General features: G+C 43.4%; 1 protein-coding gene across 2 annotated transcripts in view; it reads left to right on the top strand.

Moving 5' to 3' along the window:
- The first annotated feature begins 12,347 nt into the window (after positions 1-12,347).
- Positions 12,348-14,472, top strand: part of LOC123514999 (solute carrier family 35 member F1-like) — an 89,810-nt gene continuing 87,685 nt past the window's right edge. The window contains exon 1 of one of the 2 annotated variants that reach the window (XM_045273311.1): positions 12,348-12,701. The gene's annotated coding sequence lies outside the window, so the exon portion shown is untranslated. The remainder of the gene's footprint in view (positions 12,702-14,472) is intronic. The other variant, XM_045273312.1, reaches the window with a different exon arrangement.

Below are 14,472 nucleotides of genomic sequence, written 5' to 3'. Positions count from 1 at the left end.
CGCAAAGATAAATGATAATGACTGATGATTGAGTAATGACTACGTAACAGGTGATGGCCGATGATTGGTGAACTGCTGATGATGACAACTGGTAACTGGTCTATCAATAACATGGAATCGTAATGAAAGTGTGTGTGTGTGTGTGTGTGTGTGTGTGTGTGTGTGTGTGTGTGTGTGTGTGTGTGTGTGTGTGTGTGTGTGTGTGTGTGTGTGTGTGTAATGGATCTGCGCCAGGTGAGTCCCTATTAACGTGTTCTTGGTGTGATGACAGAACGTAATTAGCAAAGCTGTGACTAATTTGCATAAAGTAATTAGCAAGCAGGTGTGTATTGAGAGAGAGAGAGAGAGAGAGAGAGAGAGAGAGAGAGAGAGAGAGAGAGAGAGAGAGAGAGAGAGAGAGAGAAGGGGAGAGTGAAGAAGAAAGAAACCAAGTAGATATAAAAGAGGGGAAAAATCGAGATAAAGAAGGTAAAAAGGGCAAAAGAAAAATTTATTCATCTTCATAATAAGATAATTACTAATCGAGGAGGAGGAGGAGGAGGAGGAGGAGGAGGAGGAGGAGGAGGAGGAGGAGGAGGAAGAGAAGAAGAAGGTGGAGGAGATGCCAGTGACGCAGATGGGATATATAATCGAAGCGACAAAGGAGGAAGGAAAGAAGGAAGGAAGGAAAGAAAGAAGGAAAGAAGAAAATGAACTCAAATAGAAAAATAAAAGGGAAAAAAAAATGACCAAGTAAAGGAAAGAAGTAGTGAAAAATAAAAGGAAGGAACGAAGATAAAGACTCAAGAAAAGGAAGGAAGAAAAATTAAAAAAGAAAACAGAAGAATATCAAGAAATCCTGTGAAATCATATCCTGTGCTGTTTTCCTCCATTCTCCTTTTTTCCTTATCCTTCCTCCATTCTCCTTTCCTCCTTATCTTTCCTCCACTCTCCTTATCTCCTGTCCTCTTCTCTATCTCCATGACATCTGACCGGTTTTGAATCTAATATTTCTCTCTCTCTCTCTCTCTCTCTCTCTCTCTCTCTCTCTCTCTCTCTCTCTCTCTCTCTCTCTCTCTCTCTCTCTCTCTCTCTCTCTCTCTTATCATTGGTATCAACAGGTAAAGAGACACACACACACACACACACACACACACACACACACACACACACAGAGAGAGAGAGAGAGAGAGAGAGAGAGAGAGAGAGAGAGAGAGAGAGAGAGAGAGAAAGAGAGAGAGGTAAAAGGATACATGCTTACGTTAAAGAGAACACGATATTGATTAGAGAGAGAGAGAGAGAGAGAGAGAGAGAGAGAGAGAGTGGTTGCTTTGGACATAGCAGGAGCTTTTGATAAAGTATGGCACAACGGATTACTAGAAAAGCTTCGTGCTAAAGGCATCCAGGGTGGCTTGCTACGACTCTTGGGAAATTACCTGCAGGACAGAAGCCTCAAGGTGGTTGTCAACGGGCAAACATCTGAGTCCCTGCCTGTGGAGGCATCAGTGCCACAGGGTTCAATTCTTGGCCCACTCCTGTGGAATATCTACGTGGATGATCTTCTCCAGCTACTGCCAGGAGTCATGGCCTATGCTGATGACTGCACCCTCTCCTATACCTATCCACGCCAGGACAGTGGGCGGGCTGCTGAGGCCATCAATCAGCAGCTACGAGTGATAAAGGAGTGGGGTGCTCGCTGGCAAGTGACATTCGCGCCGGAGAAGACACAAGCAATGGTTGTCTCTCGGTCCCCAGCCGCCATGGCAGCAATGGCAGGAAAGTTGTCTTTTGGCGCTGCTGCTCTCCCACTCCAAGATGACGTCAAGATACTTGGAGTGGAGGTGGATCGAGGGCTGAGGTTTGACAGGCATGTCAAAACCATTGCCAAGAAAGCCTCTCACAGGATCTCCGCTCTCAGAAGGATCGCCAGTTTCCTCGACAGGAAGGGGAGACTGCTGCTGTACAAGGCACAGGTGCGGCCCCACCTTGAATACGCAGCTCTCTCCTGGATGTCCTGTGCCGCCACACACAGAAGGAGACTGGACAGCATCCAACGCCGCGCCATACGGCTAGTAGATGCTGCACTACCACCTCACCCAGAGCCTGAGCGTCCCCTTGATTCACTGGAACACCGCAGAGACGTGGCGGCGATCGTAGTGTTCCATAAGGCACAGGTGCAAAGAGTGCCACATCTGGCAGGGCTGCGTCATCCTCTAAGAGTCACCGCACGGAGCACGAGAACGGTGCTCAATGGTGGTGACGCCGTAGAGGTGCCGCGATCCCACGGGTGTCAGCATCAACGCACCTTCGCAGGACGCGTCTCCAGGATGTGGAACTTGTTCACGGCCGCGGTGCCTCACGTCCAGGAGATGAACACACAGTGTCAAACTGATGGCACATAAGTGGAGACAGACACTGCCAACTCCTCTGACACTCTTTGTGACGTGACACTCAGTGTAGTGCAGTGCGTGAATAGTGCTAGTGAAGTGAAACGAATAGTGCTCCATTTACATGCTGACCATCTTGTATATTATCTATTTTTAAGTCCTGTAAATATTGTAGAGAAATAGATTGTAGTACCCTTAGAATAGGTAGCACACGACAGTGCGCCTTTGGGTACATGTTCCTTTGTATTAAGTTTTGTTTAAAAAAAAAAAAAAAAAGAGAGAGAGAGAGAGAGAGAGAGAGAGAGAGAGAGAGAGAGATCATGTTCTTCAAAGGCACATTTTTTTTATCTACTTGTTTCTTTTTACTCTTTCTCTCTGTGTTGTTCAGGAGTGCAGTTGAACAAATAAGCAATGAAAAACCAACTAACCAACTGAAAAACTGAAAAAAAAATAAATAACTACATAAAGAGATAGAGAGATATACATAATAGATAAGTAGATACATATACTTGCACGTAGAGATAGATACATTGATAAATAAAGAGGTAGATGACTAATTAATGTACTGGTTAAATGAGCTGATTAATACTTAACTGTCTGGCTGATTGACATATCCAACTAAGTCATTATCTAACCTAGTGTCCAAAGAAGCAACCATCTGATTAATTGACTTACTGAATGACTTACTACTGAGATAAGCAACTGACTAATAACTGACTCACAAAGTAACTTACCGATTGACAAACTGATTGTTTCACTAACAGACCAACTAACTAACTCACTCACTCACTAATTAACAAACTCTCAAACTTAATCTAACCAAATGTAAACTAGTATGGATTAAAAGTATTTATGGAAAGAGTTGAGAAATTAAAGAAAACTCACTAAAATAATGCAGAGAGAGAGAGAGAGAGAGAGAGAGAGAGAGAGAGAGAGAGAGAGAGAGAGAGAGAGAGAGAGAGAGAGAGAGAGAGAGAGAGAGAGAGAGAGAGAGAGAGTGTAAAACATTGATCCTGACAAAAATATTTTATATACATATTGATACTTCTGCCTCTCTCGGGAGAAAAACGGAGATTAGAAGATAGGTCGAGAGAGAGAGAGAGAGAGAGAGAGAGAGAGAGAGAGAGAGAGAGAGAGAGAGAGAGAGAGAGAGAGAGAGAGAGAGAGAGAGAGAGAGAGATACATACATACATACATACATACATACAGACAGACAGACAGACAGACAAAAGTAAAAAACATTATTCCTAACAAAAGTATTTTATCAAGAGGACGTGGCAGTGGAGGTGATAGTTCAACCTTTAACTAGGAGGAAGTTTGAGTATGTTCCTGGATATTTGAGGGCTACGTACAGCCATATGGTCGATTGTATTCAAAAGGAGAACAACATACACGTTTTTTGTGATGGGTCAGTGGGTGAGGATGGTCGAGCTGGCTGTGGTGTGTTAATGATTGATTACAACGAGTGTGAGGAGTCGCGTGAAAGTTCAGTGGCTATTCGATTGTCTGATGGTATATCATCGACTCAGGCTGAATTGTATGCTATTTATGTTGCTCTTCGTGAAGTGTTAACTAAAGATAAGGATGTGCGTATTTTTGTGGACAGTAGGGCGGCACTAGATTCACTTAATAGTCGGAAACCTGTATATGTAGAAATCGTGTCACTATGTAAAGCTCTTTTGGGAGAATTAATGTTACGTTTTATTGGGTACCCTCTCATGTTGGAATTCTCCAAAATGAGAAGGCAGATATGCTGGCCAAGCGTGGGGCTCAGAAAGATGTAATTGATGTGATATGTAACTTGTCTCTTCGTCAAATAAGGAGTGTAGTTAGGAAGGAACAGTATTGTATAGAAAGAACTAGGATGGCTAGGGAACATGTCAACAGTAGTACATTTGAGCACTATGATGCGGTTAGTAACCAAGTTAGTGTTACCTATGGAAGAGATGGTGTAAGAAGTGATACGGTGAAGATGAGGATGAGGTTAGGGTACAAGTATTACTGGCAGTACAAAGAAGTATTTACCATTGACGAAGCACGGTGTAGGGTGTGGGGAGGAAAATGGTCACACTTTAGAGCACTATGTATTGAGGTGTTCATGTGTGGGTGAATTTCGGAACGATGACATTGTTGATGTGACTCTCCAGATTATCTGGATGTTACAGAATGGAATGGTGGAAGAAATATTAAAGAAGTACAAGGCTTTTGCCCCACGGTTATGATTTTTGGCTATATGACTGTGATAAATTGTCTGAGTTTTTGTGATCTCGAAGTCTTTTTCTGTTGTTTATTTTCTTGTGTTTGTGGGTATATGATATTGTTCCTACAATGTACTTATTGTAGAATTTCATGATTTGTTATATTTTTGTAATTATGAATGATGTGGTCCTGGGTGAAATTAGATATCTATTTCATCCAGTTGTCTGTATTATGACAATAAATTAATCAATCAATCAATCTCTCTCTCTCTCTCTCTCTCTCTCTCTCTCCTTTAATCCAATGTGACGTCAATATGACGCTGAAAGGTAAAAGACAGAAAGGAAATACAAAAAAGGAAAAAAATCAATTAAAGAATGTACTTTCGCTGTCAAAAGTTGTCAAGCAAACGTTGACAAGAAGGAAAGAGGGAGAGAAAAAGCTTCCATCACAGCCAATCAAAATCTATTGTCAGCCAACGGCCAGCCAATCAGAGGAAAACACGTGGTTACTAAGACCAGCGACGTGTAGCTACGTGAGGAGGAGGAGGAGGAGGAGGAGGAGGAGGAGGAGGAGGAGGAGGAGGAGGAGGAGAAGGAAAAAAGAGAAGGAAAAAAACAGGAGAAAGTGGGAAATAAAACTGATAAAACAATTAATTACACGTCTTCCAAAATATTTTCTCTGGTTTGTGTCTGAATCTCTCTCTCTCTCTCTCTCTCTCTCTCTCTCTCTCTCTCTCTCTCTCTCTCTCTCTCTCTCTCTCTCTCTCTCTCTCTCTCTCTCTCTCTCTCTCTCTCTCTCCGGACATATGTTCTAATCTCCGTTTTTCTCCACGGTTCCCTTCCACTTTTCTTCTTACCATCACCATTCCTCTGCATCTCCACCCTTCATTTCCTCTTCTCTCCTCTTCATGTGTTCCTTTCTTTCCTCTCTCTCTCTCTCTCTCTCTCTCTCTCTCTCTCTCTCTCTCTCTCTCTCTCTCTCTCTCTCTCTCTCTCTCTCTCTCCCTCCTCCCTTCCTTATCTCCTCCATCCTTTCATATTTTCCCTGTCCTTGTCTTCCGTCCACTGCATCTCTCTCTCTCTCTCTCTCTCTCTCTCTCTCTCTCTCTCTCTCTCTCTCTCTCTCTCTCTCTCTCTCTCTTATTCGCATTGTCTTGTCAGTCTCCACGTTTCTCCACTTCCTTTTCCAGTGATTTGCTTTTGTTTCTTCCTTGTTTCATTCTATGCTCCTATTTTTCTTTCTATTTTTCCTTTCTTTTCGCTTCTCTGTGTTATCTCCTCTCCTTTTCCCTATCTGAGTTTCTTTTTCTTTTCGCACATTTTATCTTTTCACTAGTTTTAGTTTCATCTTTCGTGTTATTTTTTTTATTATATTTCTTTTTTTTATCTCTATATAATCTATTTTTCTTTTTATTTCCTTATTTTTCTTTTCGCTTTTCAAATTTATCTTCCATTCCTTTCTCTTATTTCTTTCTCTTCTGTAACTTCTCCGTATGATTCTTTCTCTCTCTCTCTCTCTCTCTCTCTCTCTCTCTCTCTCTCTCTCTCTCTCTCTCTCTCTCTCTCTCTCTCTCTCATCACCAGTAAACATAATTCCATCTCTTCTCATATTCCTTCATTCTTTTCTTCCTTCCTTCTATTCCTTTCCTTACAGTCCGTTATTTTTTATTTTTTTATTTTTTTGCGTTTTTTTCTGATGCGCCAAAGTTAATTCTCTCATTTTTTTTTAGTTTCCTTCTTTCAACTTATCTATTCGGCCCCCTTTCCATTCCTTCCCCAATTCTACCTTTCTTTTTACGTTCTCTTTTTTTTTTTTCCATTGGACGTTTTTCCTCACCAAAGTTTCGGCTGGACAAAGAGGGGCCCATTTTCTTTGAAGGCGCCCTCCACTTTATAGGGGTAACTCGTGTTTCAGGCTATAACCAGAGAGAGAGAGAGAGAGAGAGAGAGAGAGAGAGAGAGAGAGAGAGAGAGAGAGAGAGAGATGACGAGGGAGGTATAAAAGATTAGTGTTGACAGTCCGTTAATAGAGCCATGTGTGTGTATAGTTTTTTTTTATTCACATTCTTTGCTGGATTAATCTTACCTAATTGTATTTACACAAGACAAAGTCAATTTCGTTGTATTTCATTTCTTAAAACGTATTGTTACATTATAATCCTGGTGTGTGTGTGTGTGTGTGTGTGTGTGTGTGTGTGTGTGTGTGTGCGTGTTGGTCGCCCCTAACCACAGCTGTCTGACTCCTGGGTGACGCATGGTCAACTCAGGGAAAAGGGAAAGGGAAGACGGCAATTAAGACGAAAAAAAAAACATAAGGGGAAGGAAAAAGGAAAGGAAGAGAAAGGGAAGAGAAAGGAATAAAGGGATTAAAGAAGGGGGAGGAGCAAGACACCTTCCCAACACCTTACCTCACTAACGCCCCTGTAAAGCAAGACTATTCCTCCATTCCTCAATTCCTCACTTGTCCATTAATCTTTCCTCCTCCTCCTCCTCCTCCCCCTCCTCCTCCTCCTCCTCCTCCTCCTCCTCCTGTTCGCCTCAGACACTCTCACGCGGCATATTTTGGGCCTTTTCAATTATAGTTTTGGCCATTTATATCCCGCCTCGACCCTCTTACTTCCTTTAAATCTTGTCCCACCACACGTCGCCTTTCTCTCTCTCTCTCTCTCTCTCTCTCTCTCTCTCTCTCTCTCTCTCTCTCTCTCTCTCTCTCTCATTTTTATCCTGCCTTGTTCTTTCATCTTTCATTCGCTTTTTTTCTTTTCCCGTTTTGATTTTCTCACTTTTCCTATTCATTCTCTCCTTGCATCTTCTTTATTTCTCTCCTAGTCTTCTGTTCCTTTCTCTCTCTCTCTCTCTCTCTCTCTCTCTCTCTCTCTCTCTCTCTCTCTCTCTCTCTCTCTCTCTCTCTCTGCTTAGGCTCGGTTCTCTCAATGCACCACTTCAGCGCCTCGTCTCCCGCCCTTCGCAACGCTATCCCTACTTCATCATTACTCTTTCCTTGCCTCTTTCCTCCTCCTCTTCCTCCTCCTTTCCTCTTCTGCTTTCCTCCTCTTCCTTATTCTTATTTCTCTTTCACTCTCTTCTTCTTCTGCTTCATTCTCGCATCTTCCTACTCTCCTTCTCATTTTGGTTTTTCTTTCTTTCTCTTTCTCTTATTTCTTTCTTCCCTTCTTTCTTCCTCCCTCCTCCTCTTGATTCTTCCCACTTTTTCTTTCTTTCACATTATTATCCCGTTCATTATTCCCTCATTCTCTTCTCTTCTTCCTCCTTACGTCCTTTTCTTCCTACTTTTATCTTCTTTCCTTCTCCTTTCCTCTTTCCATCTCCTATTTCTCCCTCGTTTCTATCATATCCTTCCTCGCCCTCCTCTGCCTTGTTGTTCTTGTTCTTGTTCTTCTTGTTCTTCTTCTTTTCCTACTTCCTCCTTCTCGTCCTCCTTCTCCTCCTCCTCCTCGTTTTTCTCTTCTACCTATCCGCTATAACCTAACCTAACCTAACCTAACCTAACCAATCTTCATCCATATTTCTTACATAAAATGAACTGATGTACGAAGCTTATTAGTCACAAACAACCTCGTTACGACCAACATATCTACTGTTGCTGCTGCTGCTGCTGCTGCTATTTGTACTGTCCTATTTTACTTTTTTTTTTCTGTCTTCCGATCCAGTCATTTAATACTCTCTCTCTCTCTCTCTCTCTCTCTCTCTCTCTCTCTCTCTCTCTCTCTCTCTCTCTCTCTCTCTCTCTCTCTCTCTCTCTCTCATCTAGTTCCCCCTTTCATCTCATATTAGTCTCCCTTTCTTTACTTTTTCTCCCTTTCTCCCTTGCAATCTCTCTTCTCAGCGCCCCGGCCCATCTCGCCCCATACCGCCCGCCCCGCCGCTCCCCGCTTCGCCCCGCCCTACACTTCACCCCAACACTTGTTCGGGTGTAATTAATCAAATGGCACTCGTTCATCAATCACCTGAATTGCACGAGGAGGAGGAAGAGCAGGGGAGGAGGAGGAGGAGGAGGAGGAGGAGGAGGAGGAGGAGGAGGAGGAGGAGGAGGAATACAAAAGAATACAAAGGAAAGCCAAACAGCAACAGACCTGTTGGTCCTTTCGAGGCTGTTTGGTAACTACTTCTAACTGGCTACAGATAAGAGAGACAGGACAGTACAGGAGAAGGCTCCTCCCCACCCACCACTCCCTCCAGCTTTCGCTGGCATGGAAAATAGCTTGGAAAAGTACCATGCAGTATGGAAAAACTGACATGGAATTTTCACAGGAAAGGATGAAAGGAGATTCTATTATTCACCCTACGGTGAACTCTACATATCTATCTATAAGAAAGTTAATAATTGACTATAGTATCATGTTTAATTATTCAGACAAGAAGAGAGCTTGTTGGGGTTATTCTTTAAATATTTATCAATTTTGTTTTTGAATGATGCAATGGAAGTACTGTTTACTATTTCTGAAGGAAGCTTATTCCAAATGTTAACTATTCTATTAAAGAAAAAGTGCTTTGCCTCGTGGGTTTTAAAGCGTTTTGGTGTAATTTTAAATCCATTATTCCTTGTTATGGTGGAATGATCAATAGTAAAATATTTATTTACATCAAGGTTGTTGTATCCCTGAAAAATTTTGAAAACTTCGATTAGGTCTCCTCTTATCCTGCGCTTTGTTAAGCTGAATAAATTTAATGCTTCCAGTCGTTCCTCATACGGCTTGTTTCTCAATCTCGGAATCATCTTGGTCACTCTACGCTGGATCCTTTCCAGTTTTTCAATGTCTTTTCTGTAATATGGTGACCAGAACTGCACACAGTATTCAAGCTGAGGACGCACCAATGAGTTATATAAAGTAAAGATAACTTTTTCTGATTTAAATTTAAAGGTTCTTCCAATGAACCCAACTAATTTATTTGCATTCTTTACTGCTTCTGTGCAGTGTTTACTCGGCTTGAGATCTTTAGACACCACAACACCAAGATCTTTTTCATTCTCAGCACTTGCCAGAGGTACATTACTCATTACGTATTTTGCTTGTACATTGTTACTTTCAATATGTAGGAGGAGGAGGAGGAGGAGGAGGAGGAAGAAGAGGAGGAGGAGGAGGAGGAGGAGGAGGAGGAGGAGGAGGAGGAGGAGGAAGAGGAGAGATGAGAGAAAAAAAGTAATAGTGCTAATGAAAAAATGAGGAAAAAAATAATAAATGAAAAGTGCACAGAAGAGGACAGGAGGAGGAGGAGGAGGAGGAGGAGGAGGAGGAGGAGGAGGAGGAGGAGCAAAAAGAAAAAAAAATAATGCTCATGAAAAGGGAATAAGAAAATCAGTAAAAAAATCCTCATGAAAAGGAAAGGAACTTACATAAAAGACCAGAATAGGAGGAATGGAGGAGGAGACAGATTCGTGAGAGTACCAAAGCTCAGTTTTCTCTTTCCTTTCACTTTACCCAATAAACAGAAGGGGAACACTCTCTTGCTCTCCTCCTCCTCCTCCTCCTCCTTTTATGTGGTGTGTATGTGTATGTATATTTATGTATGTCTGTGTAAGCATGTATGTGTGTGCGTACATGCATTTGTGTGTCCGTGCATATGTGTGGATGTGTATATGAGTATACACTATATGTATGTGTATATGATCGTGTAGTAAGTGTATGTAAGCATATGTACGTACTTAACCCTTTCAATACTGGGACACATTTTCACCGCGAGATTTGTGTACAATTAGACCATTTTATTGATATTTGGAAGGGTCTATGGAGGTCAGAAGATTATATGCCGCAGTCTTCACTATCTTAACACCCCCACTAACCCACGTGAGTTTCTGAAGATGTATCAAATCACCAAATAGTATGCAAAATATATATGGAAACACGTCATGGTACTGAAGGGGTTAATGTGGTACAGTGGAACCATGCGTGCTTTGGGGTCCGAGGGGTCTCCAAGCGCACGGGTTCGAATCCTGTCCACGGTCCGAGTGTAGGTTGGGCTTCCTCACTCGGGGTAACGGTTTCCTGGCGGGTGGGCTTTGAGATAGGAGGTACCCCAAAAAGTATCCCCTTTAGCCCATAAATTCCCGTGAAAAGCCCACATGGTATAAAAAAAAAAAAGACTTGGTGTGTGGGCTACTAGTGCACGTGTTTTCATTATAATTTATTACATAAGTTTGAGTAGTTCTAAACTGCCTGTTGTAGTGTCAGACAAAACTTAAAGTAACATTATGTCTGCTTAGGAAACATCTGTGGCTCAGAAGACTAGGCCATATATTGACTTATTTGTAGTTTGTATTGTGAACAACATTTTTTGGCAATTAAATAAAATAAAAAATTTCTCTCTCTCTCTCTCTCTCTCTCTCTCTCTCTCTCTCTCTCTCTCTCTCTCTCTCTCTCTCTAAACACACGATGCCGATTCTAAGTTCAGAGGAAGATGAAACTTTGAAAGAAAAAATAAGCAGGAAAAAAAGCGAAACGAAATGAATAGAAACCAAAACAACAAAACAAACACATGAAAGGAAAAAAACATCAAAAACAACAAGAACAAATAGCCACACACACACACACACACACACACACACACACACACACACACACACACACACACACACACACACACACACACACACACACACACACACACACACACACACACACACACACACACACACACACACACACACACACACATCTCAACTCGCAAAACATTAGAAAAGAAAAACCAAAGAGAAAAAGAAAAAAAAAATGTCCCTTTATCCTCCACCCCCCACCACCACTACCACCACTACCACCACAACAACCACCACCACCACCACTGCCGCCGCCGCCAGACCACGAAACACAAACACAGAAAACGGAATCTTCTTCAAGAGCTGCAAAATATCTGGGAATGACTAATATAAACAGACAGGGTGACGCTGATTCAGCCTGATGGATTGAAAGAGGCGAGAGGGACGGGAGGAGGAGGAGGAGGAGGAGGAGGAGAAAACAGGAGGTAGGAGAGGAGGCAGAGGCGGTGCTGGTTGGAAAAGAGAGAAAGAGGGAGACAGAAGGGAGACAGGAGGGGAAAGGAAAAGTAAGGAATAGGAAACGAGATGCAAGGACATGATGAAGAGGAAGAGTACCAGATGATTTTGGACATATGGGGGAGGAGAAGTGTTACGGGATTCGCTCTTTGGTTATGTCTCGGTTGATATAACTTCAAAGGGAAGATGAGGGTACGTGAAGGAGGTGTGGGTGGGAGGTGAGTGGGAGCGGGGGTACTAAGACTCTCCTTCGAGGGGGAAACACAAAGGAGGAGCAGAGTAGCGAAGAGGGAATGAAGGAAAAGTGTAAGATATATTGGGGAGAATACGAGATTAGGAGGAGGACGAAGAGGAGAAGGAGGAGACAGAGGAGGAGGATAAGTAGGGTTAAATCGTGATAAATATAGCGTAAAGTAAGATATGGAGTGCAGAGAGAAAAGAGTCCGAATGAGGAGTAGGTGGAAGGAAGAAAGTGAGGAGAGAGAGAGAGAGAGAGAGAGAGAGAGAGAGAGAGAGAGAGAGAGTAATGGAAGGAAAACACAGGTATGAAAGAGCTGGAATAGACTGGAGGAAAAGGAGGAAAAAATAAAAAGATAACAGACGAGGTAAGGACACGAGGAAGAGAAATAACAAGAACGAAGCAAACAGATGAAAGTGGAAGAATGTTGGAGGGAAACAGACAGACGTGTGGATGGATTGTAGGAGAGAGAGAGAGAGAGAGAGAGAGAGAGAGAGAGAGAGAGAGAGAGAGAGAGAGAGAGAGAGAGGGGAGAGAGTGGGCGAGAAGCATGGCGCAGGTGCAGGCTGAGGCAGGCATCGGGGCCGCCCCTAGCTGCCACTCGCCGCCTCCTCCCCGGGGCCTGTGCTGCTCCACTACTCACTCCCGCGCTGGTCACGCTCGCCTCGCTCCCCGCGCCCCCTCACACTCCAGACCTCCCCAGAGCTTCCAGACTACACATCAATCCCTGAAGTCTCGAGCCGCGGCACGCACGCCTCCCCGTCTGGCTGGAGTCGCGGCCGAGAGGGAGGGAGATAAGAGGAAGAGGAAAGAGAGGAGTTGGTCTGTTAGTGTGTGTGTGTGTTTCGTGTCTCCAGTGTGCGTCTCGCCTCACCACTCGGCTCTCCCATGTAAGGACACACGCACATGCACGCACTCACACAATGGAGGTCATTCCGTCATGTGTGTGTGTGTGTGTGTGTGTGTGTGTGTGTGTGTGTGTGTAATAGAAGTGTCATCCTTTGATATACCAGTCCTACCACTACCACCACCACCGCCACCTTTACCGGCACTACCACCACCACTACACCAATACCACCACCACCACCACCACCATCACTGCCCCTTGTTGCTGCCGCGCGTAAACCTGATCGATACATAAACTATACCATTATATCTCTCTCTCTCTCTCTCTCTCTCTCTCTCTCTTGGAGGTAGTGATCGTGGTGGTGGTGGAGCGACGGAATTTGGATGCTGAGAGAGAGAGAGAGAGAGAGAGAGAGAGAGAGAGAGAGAGAGAGAGAGAGAGAAGAAGTCAAGTGCACTGTGTGTGTGTGTGTGTGTGTGTGTGTGTGTGTGTGTGTGTGTGTGTGTGTGTGTGTGTGTGTTAGGGAATAAAAGCAAATAGATTGGTCAGTGAGGAGAGAATATTCATATGCAAGAGAGAAAGAGAGAGAGAGAGAGAGAGAGAGAGAGAGAGAGAGAGAGAGAGAGAGAGAGAGTCAACAGGTGTGCAGGTCACAGGTGAGGGTTGCATTTTGTCGCCCTTTTGCCTCTTTGTTTATTTTGGCCACAACTCCACCACCACCACCAACACCACCACCTCTGCCACCACCGCCACTATCACCATTACAGCTGGCAAACACCGGCAATTCTTTTTCCATTACATTTAATTAATTTCATTCCACAAATGACAATGATTGTAGCAGCAGCATAAGTAGTAGTAATAGTAGTAGTAGTATTGGTGATGGTGGTGGTAGTGGTGGTGGTGGTAGTAGCAGCAGTAGTAGTAGTAGTCATAAAACCACCACTAACATTCCTAGCATCATCACTTCCACCATTAATGCATCATCACAATATTACAGTCTCACCATTACCACCATCATTACCCACCACCACCACCACCACCACCACCACCACCACCACCACCACCACCACCACTACGAACCATTGCCACTAATACCACACATGCAGGACACACTACCATCAACATAACATTCTCCAAACAAACATAAGGAAAGGTGTCATAAAGCCAGCAAACTAACGACATGGAAGTCTCAGGACAATACACACCTTTCTCCACTTATCATCTTTATTTATGAAAGTCTCCGTAATCTTCCGTAAAAAAAAAAAAAAACTTCCCATACAGTCTACACTAATTAACTAACTAACTAACAACTTGCTTAACTGAGTCCATTCTTTCTACGTACGCTATCACCATCACCTACCATTACTATTACTATTACTACTACTACTGCTACTACTACTACTGCTACTACTACTATTACTGCTACTACCTCTACCAATGCAGACATAACATTACCACCATCACCACCAAGACCACCACCATCACCATCGCCACCACCAATTACAATTACCACACCCAGCTATCTCATTAGCATGCGTTAAGCTCCATTGGTGACAGAACATTCTCTCTCTCTCTCTCTCTCTCTCTCTCTCTCTCTCTCTCTCTCTCTCTCTCTCTCATTACCACATTATGCACCAGGACAAAGAAACTGCTGCCTTTCTCATTACGCTCACATTCATCAGCCTTCTTTTCCCCTTTCCTCTTTCCCTTCTCTCATCTTTCTTTCTCTCTTATCCACAGAAGTGACGGGGCCACCACCCACTCACCCAAACACTCATTCCCTCACCAACTCACACTCACTCACTCACTCACAC

This window comes from Portunus trituberculatus, chromosome 38, assembly GCF_017591435.1.
Source record: "Portunus trituberculatus isolate SZX2019 chromosome 38, ASM1759143v1, whole genome shotgun sequence".
Classification (NCBI taxonomy): domain Eukaryota; kingdom Metazoa; phylum Arthropoda; class Malacostraca; order Decapoda; family Portunidae; genus Portunus; species Portunus trituberculatus.
The sequence above is the reverse complement of the archived record's forward strand: the minus strand, read 5'-3'. Positions and strand labels throughout refer to the sequence as shown.